The 13815-nt window shown below is 38.0% G+C and overlaps 1 non-coding gene across 1 annotated transcript; it reads right to left on the reverse strand.

Annotated features, from left to right (window-relative positions):
- Positions 1-4417: 4417 nt before the first annotated feature.
- LOC121210362 (small nucleolar RNA R71) lies at positions 4418-4524 on the reverse strand. The gene has a single exon (XR_005905475.1). It is a non-coding gene; the product is annotated as a small nucleolar RNA R71 (small nucleolar RNA).
- Positions 4525-13815: the final 9291 nt, after the last annotated feature.

The raw sequence follows: 13815 nt of genomic DNA on the forward strand, positions 1-13815 counted from the left end.
GGATTCGTTTCCTTCGCGTGGTCGGGCCGTCATCGAAGTCATCACAGCAGCTAGCAAGTTTTGGTACTTTCTTCTTAGTCGGCTTAGGAGAACATTTCGGCATGTATAGGCTATTATGTTGTGTTTGAACTTTGGTATGTAAACTTTTAGCCATGCGAAAATGGCATAAATGTTCGGTTGGATTTGGTTTTATAACGTTAGGTCGTAAGTCTTGGTAATTCGATTTTTATGCCATATGTCATGGCTGATTAATTTTGGTGTTAAGATTCATGATATGGCAATAGTGTAGTAGGGAGATGTTTGACAATGATTAGCCTTTGGTATGGCTAGCCATGGTTATAATTTTGTGATATGTATGATGAATTACTAGTTAGATCAATGAGAAATCACGAAATGGGCATAGTTGCTTCAGTAACAGATGCTGGCAGCAGCAGTGACGTGGGATTGAAAAATTACAAAAATTAGTAGGAATGGAATTAAATAGTGAATAAATTATGTAATCGAAGCTCGATGAGTCTATTTTCATATAGAAGTAACGAAACGATCATATGAACAGTATGTTAAGGGATATTCAGGTTCTCATGAGACAGGGCCAGAACGGTTTCTGGGTTCCTGTTCCAACTTTGAAAATTCATTATAAATTAACCAGAGATAATTAGGAGTCATGCCATATATGTATAGATTCCTCTCTGAGTCTAGTTCTATAGAAACAAACGGCATCAGTATTGAATCTCTGTGCAGGGAGTTATCCAAATCGTAATGCATGAAGGTCAGTGTAGTCGCACCCTGTAATAGGGGAGAATTTAACTAATAAACTGTACTAATTGGCCCGACCAAAAATTCTACAAAAATTCTACCATATAGGTATATGAGTCTAGTTCCAGTGAAAATTTACGGAACTGGATTTCAAGTTTCAGAACTCAAGATATGATTTTTAAAGCGACTAGTACGCATATTGGCAGCTTGTCTGGGAAAAGTCAAATAAGTGGTTTGAAGTCTGTTAACACCTCGTGTTCGACTCCGGCGACGGTCTCGGGTTCGGGGTGTTACACTTAGCCAACAGAACAACTCTAATTTTCATGCTATTTATCGAAAAAGGTCCTACTCTGGAATTGAAACCACTACCTACTTATCTTAAATACATCTTTCTTGGTGATAACAATACTCTCCCAGTTATTGTCTTCACAACACTGGATGTAACTCAAGAAGAGAAATTGGTCTATATTCTTAAGCAACATAAATGAGTTATTTCTTGGAGGATTGCTGATACTCGAGGCGTTAGTCCATATTTTTGCATGCACAGGATCAAGTTGGAAGATGAAGGCAAGCAATCGATTAAGAAACAAAGAAGATTAAACGAAAAGATGAAGAAATTTGTTAACAAAGAAATTATAAAATGGCTTGATGCTGGAATTATTTGTAACATCCCGAATTAGAGCCTAGTCAGAACAGTGGTTTGAGACCTTAGATCCGAGATGGTAATAATTATTTTATGATTATTATAAGTTCTATGATATGTCTCTATGTTTGTGTGAAAATTTCATGAGGAAATTTTATGTGAAAAGTGCTTAATTAGACTCTAAGGACTAAATCGAATAATTTATAAAACTTGTGTTCTAGAAGCAATCTGCATGAAATTGAATTAGATTATTAATTAAGGGTCCTTAAAGAGTAACTTGGCCAAGTTTTAAAATTTTGGACAAAAATGGCCTTGGATGGGTAAAATTTGAAAGATTAGTAAAAAGAGGATTTTGGTCATTTAGGGGTAAAACGAACTAAAAGACAAAATAAAAGCAAAATTAGTGTCCATCTCCCTCCCATGGCCGTGTGAGTCAAGAGGAGAGCCATGGAAAGGGTTTCCAAGCTTCCAAGCTCAATAGTAAGTTGAAACACAAAAATTTACACACTTTTTCATAGCCTTTTTAACTTAAATTCATGTGAATTCGGTTAAATTCTTGTCAAAAAATAATTAATTTTTATAAAATAATTAAAGTTCACTTAAAATATGAACATGTTGAAATTTATTTAATTTTATAATTATTTTTGATGAATTTTGGTTATTTTCGACAGATTTATGCAAAGAGCGAAAAATGGCTTGGCAGACATTGCAAGAAGCACAAAATCGAGAAGCAATTTGAAGTATCGAGGCGAATTAATTTCCACCATAAGACAGTCCAATTTTGTATCTTAACTCATAATATAATTAATTTTAATTTATACCCAATTTAATTTGGGCTAAATAAACTATTATTAATTAATTATGGATAAAGTGGTCTAATTGAACCAAACCGATTGAACTGAACTGACCAAGGATTGGGCAGCCCAAAACAATCCATATGTTGACCCAAATTAGCTTATTAGATGATTAATTAAGCTTGCAAAGAAGCCCTTGAAGACTTGTCAAAGTTGCATTCAAGCCCCTCCACAATTGGTGGCTTTATGGATATGCCTCAAGCCATATTTAGCAAAGTTGAAGCCATCAACTTTGCCACATAGATGGCCAGCCAAGGGGTGGCTCTTTGGCTGATATTTTTAGCTGCCACATCAAGCTATAAAAGGGCCCCTTGGCTGATCATTCAAAGCACACCTCAATTCATTCACATCTCTTCTCTCATCTCTTACTTTCTCCTCTCATTTTTCCATTTCAAGTCCCTTGCTCTTGTGCTGATTTCTCCCCTTGGGAAAGGGTTATTCTTCAGCCATTTTGGAGAAAAATTTAAGTGTTCATAGCAACCTTGATCGGTGAGGACAACAAAGAACGAAGACGGAGCAACCTAGTTAAGCCACGGAAAAACACCAGATTTGATTCTTGTTCCCTATCTCTTTAATTTTTGTTGTTGTTATGATGAACATATCTATGAATATTTATGTTGTTGGAATGGTTAATTTAATCAGTTTATTTCATCTACTTCAATTATTAAAATTGTGTTTATGTTGTTATAGGCCTCGGTAAACTGCTTGATTAAGTAAAATCATGCCTAAGTTATTCTTGCATTACAATTATGCAGTAGCTAATGAATTAATTATTTAAACGGATTGAAATTGTAATTAATGGATGCAATACTTAATCAGTGCATGTTTATTCTTCTAAGGTAGCTGAAGGTTGAATTAGCAATGTATCTGGCGATACATTTGCCTTGCATAACTTGCATGATTATTGTGATTAAACTGTTTCAAGGTAAGAATACCTTGTTACCTCACATAGTCTTTTATGTGCTTATTAGGTTTAATTAATCGGTTGAATTGACATAGGGATATGCAAGAGATTAGTTCAATTTAATGAGTATGTATATGCCATAACATGTTTGCTTATTAAAATATGTTTAATCATTTGAATTAACATAGGGATATGTTAAGAGATGAATGGATTTGTGTAGGTGAATATGTTCATAAGTTAGCAAATTATCGAGTTGCCGTGAATTTATTAGTAACAACATAAGCATGAGTTTAATAATCCTAAGTTAAAGAAATGTAATTAAATCAACACAATTATGTCATCTTGATTAAATCATATTTTGAAATCGTGCATTTGAGATTTATTTATTTACTTATTTAGTTTAAAATCTTATTTTTCTTAATCACCTTTTTTAAAACAAAATATTTTTTTCTTCACCAAATTGTTTTAAATTGCATTGATAAATAATTCTTTTCACAGTCCCTGTGGCTACGATAACTCGACATTTACTTATCACTTTATTACTTGTTACGATTGTGTACACTTGCGCATTTCTGTTATTCGAAGTTTTTGGCGCCGTTGCCGGGGATTGTTTTAAAAAGTCATTATTTGTGAATTTGTTAGTTTTACATTTTGGTTTATTTTTCCTATTTAATTTTTAATTTAATTAATTTTTCTATGATTATTTCAGATGTTTATGAGTATTGACTGAATTATTGACCTACTCCTTGTAGACCTAAAATTGAATGAACTTTCTGACAACGAAGAAGACAAGCAAATCAGAGAAGGACCAAAGATATGAACTTCGAAAATTCGATCCAAGGAAATGGAGCAAACCTTGCTCAAAATCCTATTTATATTGCTGATGATAGGGATAGAGCTTTACGACAGTATGTCGTGCCAGTATTTAATGATCTTAATACAGGTATTAGGAGACCTGAAATTAAGGTACAACAGTTCGAGCTGAAGCCAATCATGTTCCAGATGCTTCAGACAGTGGGCCAATTCAGTGGAATGCCTACCGAAGATCCTCACCTACACTTAAGACTATTTATGGAGATGAGCGATTCTTTCAAATTAGCCAGAGTACCCGAAGATGCATTATGATTGAAGTTGTTCCCATATTCACTAAGGGACAGAGCTCGAGCCTGGTTGAACTCATTGCCACTGAACTCAATTTCCACATGGTAAGAGTTAGCAGAAAGATTCCTTATGAAGTATTTCCTGCCTACCAAGAATGCTATGTTGAGGAACGAGATCATTACTTTCCAACAAATGGATGATGAGTCCTTGTATGAGGCATGGGAAAGATACAAAGAATTATTACGAAAGTGCCCTCATCATGGAATCCCACATTGCATCCAACTTGAGACATTTTATAATGGTATCAATGCTCACACAAGGATGGTAGTGGATGCTTCTGCTAACGGTGCTCTCCTTTCTAAGTCTTATAACGAGGCTTATGAAATCATTGAGAAGATTGCCAGCAATAATTATAAATGGTCAACCAATTGAGCTGCATCAAGAAGATGAGTTGTTGGAATACATGAAGTAGACGCTCTTACTTCACTCGCATCTCAGGTACCATCAATATCCTCAATGTTAAAAAATCTTACTACTAATGGGTCTAACAGTTTTGCAGCACAACCACCAACCCAATTGGAAAGTTTAGCCTGTGTTTACTATGGGGAAGGACATTTGTTCAAAGAATGTCCATCAAACCCAAAATCCATGTACTACATAGGTAACTAGAACCAAAATCGAGGAAGACAAGGACTGTAATCCAATTTTTATAACCCATCATGGCGAAATCACCCCAATTTTTTTCTAGAGTAACTAAGGGGTTGGTACCAGTAACACTTATGACCAACTTAGATCAACCCAGCCACCTAGTTTTCCCCAACAAGTTCAGAAACCAACCCAAGCTGAACCATCAATGGCTTAGAAAATCTGTTGAAGGCATACATGGCCAAGAATGTTGCCTTAATCCGAAGCCAAGCAGCTACATTGAAAAACCTGGAAAACCAAAGGGGCCAGCTTGCAACTGAACTCAGAAGCCGACTACCAGGTGCTTTACCTAGTGATACGAAGAATCCAAGCAATCCAGGGAAGGAGCATTACAAAGCGTTGACATTGAGGAGTGGAAATACAGTAGACCTCAACACCATCGAAGCTGAAAAGGAGTAAGCTGACGCTCAAGATTTAGAGAAAGTTCAACCGAGTGTTGAAATTCCAATTTCACAAGATCCAGAATCTACAAAACCCGACAAGGTAATTTCAGAACCAGCTAATTCTGATAAAATAATAACTATGTTAGATGCAAAATTGCCAAAGAAGATGAATCAACCAGTTCCAGTGAAGAAACCACCACCACCCTACCTTCAAAAACTTCAAAAGCAGAAGCAAGAGATTCAATTCAAGAAGTTCCTAAACGTACTTAAGCAACTTCATATCAACATCCCGTTGGTTAAAGCACTTGAGCAAATGCTGAACTACATCAAATTCATGAGGGATATCCTGTCCAAAAAGTGAAGACTTGGAGAATTTGAGATGGTAGCTCTGACGAAGGAATGCAGTGCATATCTTCAAGACAAATTACCCCCAATGTTGAGCGATCTTAGATGTTTTACCATACCTTGCAACATTGGAGCAACGTATTGTGGTAAGGCATTATGTGACTTAGGTGTGAGTATTAAATTGATGCATATGACAATATTTAGGAAGTTGGGGATAGGTGAAGTTAGACCTACTACGGTTAGACTTCAATTAGCAGATCAACCCTTAGCACATCCAGAAGGAAAAATCGAGGATGTATTGGTACGTGTAGATAAATTTATCTTCCCTGTTGATTTTGTTATCCTAGATTTTGAAGCAGACAAAGAATTGTCAATTATTTTAGAAAGACCGTTCTTAGCAATAGAAATGACCCTTATTGATGTGTAGAAGGGTGAGCTTACTATGCGTGTTCAGGATGATCAGGTAACATTTAACGTTTTTAAGTCTATGCGATTTCCTGACACAATTGATGATTGTTCTACAGTGTTCGATTTAGAGGATTTAATAGTGGAGAAGGAGGTCAACTGCGTCGAGGATCTATTGGAACAAATTTTAACATCAGATCCTTTGAATGATGAAGAGGAGGATGGATACTTAGCATTGTTAGAAGCTAATCAAAAGGGAATTAACCCGCAATCCCATTTTGAATCTCTGGAATTAGAGAAAAGGGATTATGCCAAACCAAAAACGTCAATTAAAGAGCCACCTAAATTAGAACTTAAGGTACTACCTTCACATTTGAAATATATTTATTTAGGTAACGTTTCTACTCTGCCTGTGATTGTTTCAGCAGAATTAACTAGTAAGCAAGAAGAGAAACTCATCCTTGTATTGAAATAATTCAAGAAGGCTATTGGATGAACCATAGCCGATATTCGCGGAATTAGTCCATCTGTATGCATGCACAAGATTATCCTTGAAGATGGCAAAAAAGGGACGATTGATGGACAACGAAGACTGAACCCCACCATGAAGGATGTAGTAAAGAAAGAAATCATCAAGTGTTTAGATGCGAGTATAATTTACCCCATCTCAGACAGTTTATGGGTAAGTCCGGTCCAGTGCGTGCCAAAAAAAAGGAGGTATCATGATCATTGAAAACGAGAATAACGTGCTGATGCCGACTAGACTGGTTACAGGATGAAAAATTTTCATCGACTACCCAAAGCTGAACAATGCGACTACGAAAGATCACTTTCTTTACTGTTTTTGGACCAGATGCTAGATAGACTCGCGGGCGAGACTACTATTGTTTTCTCAATAGATACTCGGGGTATAAACAGATTACAGTAGCACCAGAAGATCAACACAAGACAATATTTCTAACACCCTAAACCTGACCTAGACGTTATTGTCGAATCTGGTGGTATCACATTGAAGTGTTCTTTGAAACCATGATTTCATTGAAAAACTCTTTTTACTATTTAAAACATGTGTAAAGTCTCAGTTTGTGTTTGTTTAATCTTAAAACGTTGTTCATTGAAAAGTTAATCACTTTTAAAACGTTATTAATTTCATTGAAAATCTCTTTTAGTTGCGGAAGCTAATTTAAATTAAAGAAGTTTAAAACATATGTTTCTGAAAATAGTAATTGGTTTGAAAACTCGTCATTTCTTAGATTACTAGTTTAGGGTGAGTAATTAAAAGCCCATTTAAAAGTAAATCCCACCAATGGTCTTATTACAAACCAGAAATCCAAAATAAAAAATACGAATAAATAATTTAACATAGTAGTAGGAGCAGTCGTGTGGCCATCTTCGAGTCCTTCGCAGCACCGATCCACCTAACGCTGGGGACTACCTGTACAATTAAAAATGGGGTGAGTTTATGAAAACTCAGTGTGTAATCCCCTCCTAATATAAAAATAGTTAGTCATATAAACAATATACAGAAGCAGTCTGGGCCAGAGCCCATTACAGAATCAGAGGCCGAATATATGTGGGCCTAAGCCCACTACAGTAACAATATCAGTAACAGAAATGCAACAGTGCAATTATGCAACCCATCCCAATCCAACCAACACACCACCTGTACCAACCAACACACCATGTAGGGATAACATCGACCCACCCAGCCAGCACACCAATATCGCAGCAAAGCTGCTCGTAATCGTAACGCAACATGGCTGCCAGTAACTGAGTCACAGCAAGGCTACCAGTAACAGAATGGCTAAGAGCCATAATTATGATAGCTATAAGCTATAAATATGATGGCACAAAGCCATCAGTAGCTGTAGTATGATTGGCAAAGAGCCATCAGTACTGCTAATATGATCGACACAGAACCATGATCAAGATGGCACAGAGCCATAATCGAGATGGCACAGAGCCATCTTCAGAATGGCACAGAGCCATAATCGGATCAAGTGGCTTAAAGTTGTTGGTAGGTCTACAGTCGTCTCGAGCGACCCGTGCAACCTTAATAGAATAGTCCACAGTCATTTCGTGCGACCCGTGAAACCTTAACAGATCAATACTAGATCCACAGTCGTCTCGTGTAACTCGTATGATCCTATCAAAACTTCCTCCGTATCAATGTCCCAACCCCATGCAATATATCGCGTATGTCATGCTCAATCATCACACGTATATGCAAAATGGCCATGCTCAGTAACAATCATTTAAACCTATATTAAAAGCATATCAGTCGAACAAGCATCGTCAAGTTAGTTAAAACACAATCATACGATCACAGTCAAATCGGTCAAATTCATAGTCTAAGTCGATCATTTACCCATGAGGGCAAAGCAGTCATTTTACCCTACAGGCGTATTTTGGTAATTTTACAAATTAGGGGTATTTCAGTAATCTTACAAATCGAGGGTCTTAATGACCCAACAGATGGTTCACCGTTGCCTCGAGCGACTTAAGTAACCTAAATAGACATAACAGTGAAGTGGCCGAAGACCCATTACTCGGCCCAAGTGGGTCCGCACACTCGTGTGGCCCATTTAGCCCAGAAATAGCCACAACTATGCGAACATCATAATCCAAACAACACTTTCCACATCACATACACTTATCTGTGTGGGCCCATGAGGTCATTGGGCCCACACAACCGATTTAGCCCAATGAGGCCCAAAATAGCCCAAGACCACGAGAGTGCTCGTGGCGGCCTTTACAGTCTAACACCCATGTTCGTAGGCTCGGCTCACCACACGTGTGATCGCACGCCCATATGGCATCATCGCCATATTTTTGGCTTTTCGGCATTTCGCCGATCTACAGTCATAGTAGTGTAAACAACACATACTTCTGGCTTTCAAACGATTATCACATACCGCATACAAATACACACACTTTCGGCTTTTCAGCCAATCATGAAACATAGCATACAGTTACACACCTGATCACGTTGAGTACTAAGAATTCCCGAGCGTCAAAACCTATTCAAACATAACGACAGTTAATCACTTCTCAATAGAGTTAAAAGATCATTAGCCAAACCCCTAGCCGAAGGATCGACTACCACTTGCCTTAACTCGAATGGTCAACTATGATTTGCCTACTTAATCCAAAGTTTGGTGCAGTCCCCCTTCCACAACTTGGCAAAAATTCTCGAACCACCGACACCCTATGTCGCTTAAACTTTGGGGTAGAGGCTACACGTCCAGTCCTAGCTGGCACCACTGTCATCACTCTATTGCTAGAATCCCTTTTGCTCATCGAGAATTTTAGAAACAAACCAAGTAAACAATATCTTAACGATAAGAGAGGGAGAATTCGACACATAAGGGAGAGGAATTATTTGGTTATAATCTGTACAAGAAGAAAACGAATAGATATCCCTTAAGAGAAATAAAAGAAATAAACATACTTACCGATCTGATGGATAAATATTGCTACACCGAAGTCTAAGTAAGAGAGGGGAAAAAGAATAATCGTTTGACAAAAACCAAAGGAGATGACAAAAAGGAAAAAGAAAAAGATATCTGGCAAGAACTCAAGAGAAAAGAGAATACAACTAGAGGGCTAATCGAAAGGGGAAGTATGGGTGAACGAATACCGAAGTGAAGAATAGAAAAAGAAGGAGAATAGAATTGATCATAGTACTCAAAAGAACAGGTGAAAGAGTTATGAAAATAGGTCAAAATGCATTCGGCCACTCAAAGAAAGCATACAGCTAAGATGTTACAAAGGAAGAAAAAACCAAAAAAAAAGAGAAAACAATGATCACCAAAAGCTGAAAATGAAATCCACCCTCCCCAACCGAATTTCTGAGTCCTTCCCAAGCAAATTTGGCACAGTCTTACCTCACTCCAAACTCCCATTTTTCCTCCTAAAATCCCTCCATGATTTCCTCCCCAATCTTCTCCTTGATTTTCTCCATAATCCATTCCTTGACCAGTTCAAATTTCAACCACCCTTGTAGTATTTTATTGAGATTCCACCACCCATATAACAAAGGAGTAAAATAAATACTCTTTTGTGCACAGAGTGACTCAAACTCAAGCACCCTTGCCACCTTAATGACGCCACAATCTACTGGACTACAAGCTAATCCTGTGTGACATTTTAATCTTAACTATATAAATGGCTTACTTCCAAGTACCAAGGGTTTTATTCACTTAATTCAAAATTTTAGCTAAAGCCCAGGCTTGAACCCAAGACTTCTCCAGTACTCCCAAATATGCCCAAATATTTAGCTACTAAAGCCAACATGCAATTTGTGATATTTCTCGCACACATAAACTTTTATGTGTTCCCACGCTCAAGGCCCAATCCTTCTAGGCCCAAATTCGGGGCGTTACAATTCACCCCTCCTTAAAGAAATTTCATCCCTGAAATTTTCAACTAACAGGGTAGTCGTGTAACAACTACACCACTACACTGCCGCTGCGCACTCTGATCCTAATATTACTAACACACTGTAGCTAGAACTTGAAACCTCACATACACACATCCAACACACCAAATCGGTAAAGCAAGCAAATAGATATCACACATGCATACAATTTCTATAACCAAATCATCATATTCAAACATCCAGAATAAATACCAAATCTAAATACAATCCAATATCTAAAGAACCACAGTATTTGTATCTACTGTATTTAAGTGAAAACAAGCAACAGTTTTAGAATGACTTACAGAATCGGCGCCGGAGACTCAGTACACCACACTTTCAGGAAAACATTTAGAAATAAGGAAACATTTTGAATACTCCAAATCTTTTCAAATCCTTTGAAACAATTTGTTCAGAACTTCAATTTTAAAACCCAATCCACAGTCGAGTTTTGCAACTTGGCCCTGATACCACTAAATGTAACACCCCAAACCCGGCCTAGACGTCATGATCGAATCTGGCGGTGTCACATTGAAGTGTTCTTCGAAACCATGAATTCATTGAAAAACCCTTTCTACTATTTAAAACTTGTGTGAAGTCTCAATTTATGTTCGTTTAATCTTAAAATGTGGTTCGTTGAAACGTTAATCACTTTTAAAACGTTATTAATTTTGTTGAAAATCTTTTTTAGTTGTGGAAGCTAATTTAAATTAAAGAATTTTAAAACATATGTTTCTGAAAATAGTAATTGGTTTGAAAACTCGTATTTTCCTAGACTAGCAGTTTAGGGTGAGTAATCAAAAGCCCATTTAAAAGTAAATCCCACCAATGGGTTTATTACAAACCAAAAATCCAAAATGAAAATAATGAATAAGGAATTTAACGTAGTAGGAGGAGCAGTCGTGTGGGCATCTCCGAGTCCCTCGCAGCACCGATCCACCTAACACTAGAGGCTACCTGTACAGTTAAAAATAGGGTGAGTTTACAAAAATTCAATGTATAATACCCTCTTAATATAAAAATAGTTAGTCATATAAACAGTATACAGAAGCAGTCTGGGCCAGAGCCCATTACAAAATCAGAGGTTGAATATATGTGGGCCTAAGCCCACTACTGTAACAGTGTTAGTAACAGGAGTGCAACAGTGCAATTATGCAACCCATCCCAATCCAGCCAACACACCACCCGTACCAACCAACACACCATGTGGGAATAACATCAACCCACCTAGCTAGCACACCAATATCGCAGTAAAGCTGCCAGTAATAATAACGCAACAAGGTTGCCAGTAACAGAATCACAGCAAGGCTGCCAGTAACAGAATGGCTAAGAGCCATAATTATGATAGTTATAAGCTATAAGCAGGATGGCAAAAACGCATCAGTAGCTGTAGTATGAGCGGCACATAGCCATCAATAACGGTAATATGATCAGCACAGAACCATGATCAAGATGGCAGGAGCCATAATCGGGATGGCACAGAGCCATCTTTAGAATGGCACAGAGCCATAATCGGATCAAGTAGCTTAAAGCCGTCGGCAGGTCCACAGTCGTCTCGTGTGACCCGTGTAACCTTAACAGAATAGTCCACAGTCATCTCGTGCGACCCGTACAACCTTAACAGATCAATACTGGATCCACAGTCGTCTCGTGCAACTCGTACAATCCTATCAAAACTTCCTCCATATCAATGTCCCAATCCCATGCAATATGTCATGTATGTCATGCTCAATCATCACACGTGTATGCAAAATGGCCATGCTCAGTAACAATCATTTAAACCTATATTAAAAGCATATCAATTGTACAACCACCGTCAAGTCAGTTAAAACACAGTCATATGATCACAGTCAAATTGGTCAAATTCATAGTCTAAGTCAATCATTTACCCACAAGGGCAAAATTGGCATTTTACCCTACAAGGGGTATTTCGGTAATTTTAAAAATTAGAGGTATTTCGATAATTTTACAAATTGGGGGTATTTTGGTAATCTTACAAATCGGGGGTCTTAACTACCCAACAGATGGTCCACCGTTTCCTCGAGCGACTTAAGTAACTTAAACAGACATAACGGTGTAAGTGGCCGAAGATCCATTTCTTGGCCCAAGTGGGCCCACACACTCGTGTGGCCCATTTATCCCGAAAACAACACTTACCACATCACATACATTTATCTGTGTGGGCTCACAAGGCCATTGGGCCCACACGGTTGATTTAGCTCAACGAGGCCCAGAACAGCCCAAGACCACGAGAGTGCTCGTGGTGGCCTCTAAAGTCTAACGCCCATGTCCTTGGGCTCAGTTCACCACACGTGCGATCGCATTCCCATGTGGCATCATACGCCATATTTCTGGCTTTTCGATATTTCACCGATCTACAGTCATAGCAGTGTAAACAACACATACTTCCGGCTTTCAAACGATTATCGCATACCATATACAAATACACACGCTTTTGGCTTTTTAGCCGATCATCAAAAATAGCATATGGTTACACACCTGATCACGTAGGAACCTATTCAAACATAACAACAGTTAATCACTTCTCAACATTGTTAAAAAGAACATTAACCAAACCTCTAGTCTAAGGATTGACTACTACTTGCCTTGACTCGAATGGTCAACTATGATTTGCCTACTTAATCCAAAGTTTGGTGCAGTCCCCCTTCCGCAACCTGGTGGAAAGTCTCGAACCGCTGACACCCCACGTCACTTAAACTTGGGGGCAGAGGCTACGTGTCCACTCCCAAAAGGCACCACTATCATCACTCTACTACTAGAACCCCCTTTTCTCATCGAGAATTCTAGAAACAAACCAAGTAAACAACATCCGAATGATAAGAGAAGGATAATTTGGCACCCACCTTAATGATGCCACAACCCACAAGCTCGTCTTGTGTCTCATTTTAATCTTAACTATATAAAAAGCTTACTTCCAAGTACCAAGGGTTTTATTCACTTAATTCAAAAATTTAACTAAAGCCCAGGTTTGAATCCAAGACTTCTCCAACACTCCCAAACATGCCCAAATACTTAACCACTAAAGCTAACATGCAATTTGTGATATTTCTCACACACATAAACTTTTATGCGTTCCCACACTCAAGGCCCAATCCTTCTGGGCCCAAATTCGGGGCGTTACAACATATACCTATCCGTATGGTACATTTGCATTTAGACGTATGCCATTTGGTTTATGTAATGCACCTACGACATTTCGAAGATGTATGACGTTTATTTTTAGTGATATGGTTAAGAAGTATTTGGAAGTCTTTATAGATGATTTTTTAGTATTTGGA

This window comes from Gossypium hirsutum, chromosome A11 (genome assembly GCF_007990345.1).
Source record: "Gossypium hirsutum isolate 1008001.06 chromosome A11, Gossypium_hirsutum_v2.1, whole genome shotgun sequence".
In the NCBI taxonomy this organism is placed as follows: domain Eukaryota; kingdom Viridiplantae; phylum Streptophyta; class Magnoliopsida; order Malvales; family Malvaceae; genus Gossypium; species Gossypium hirsutum.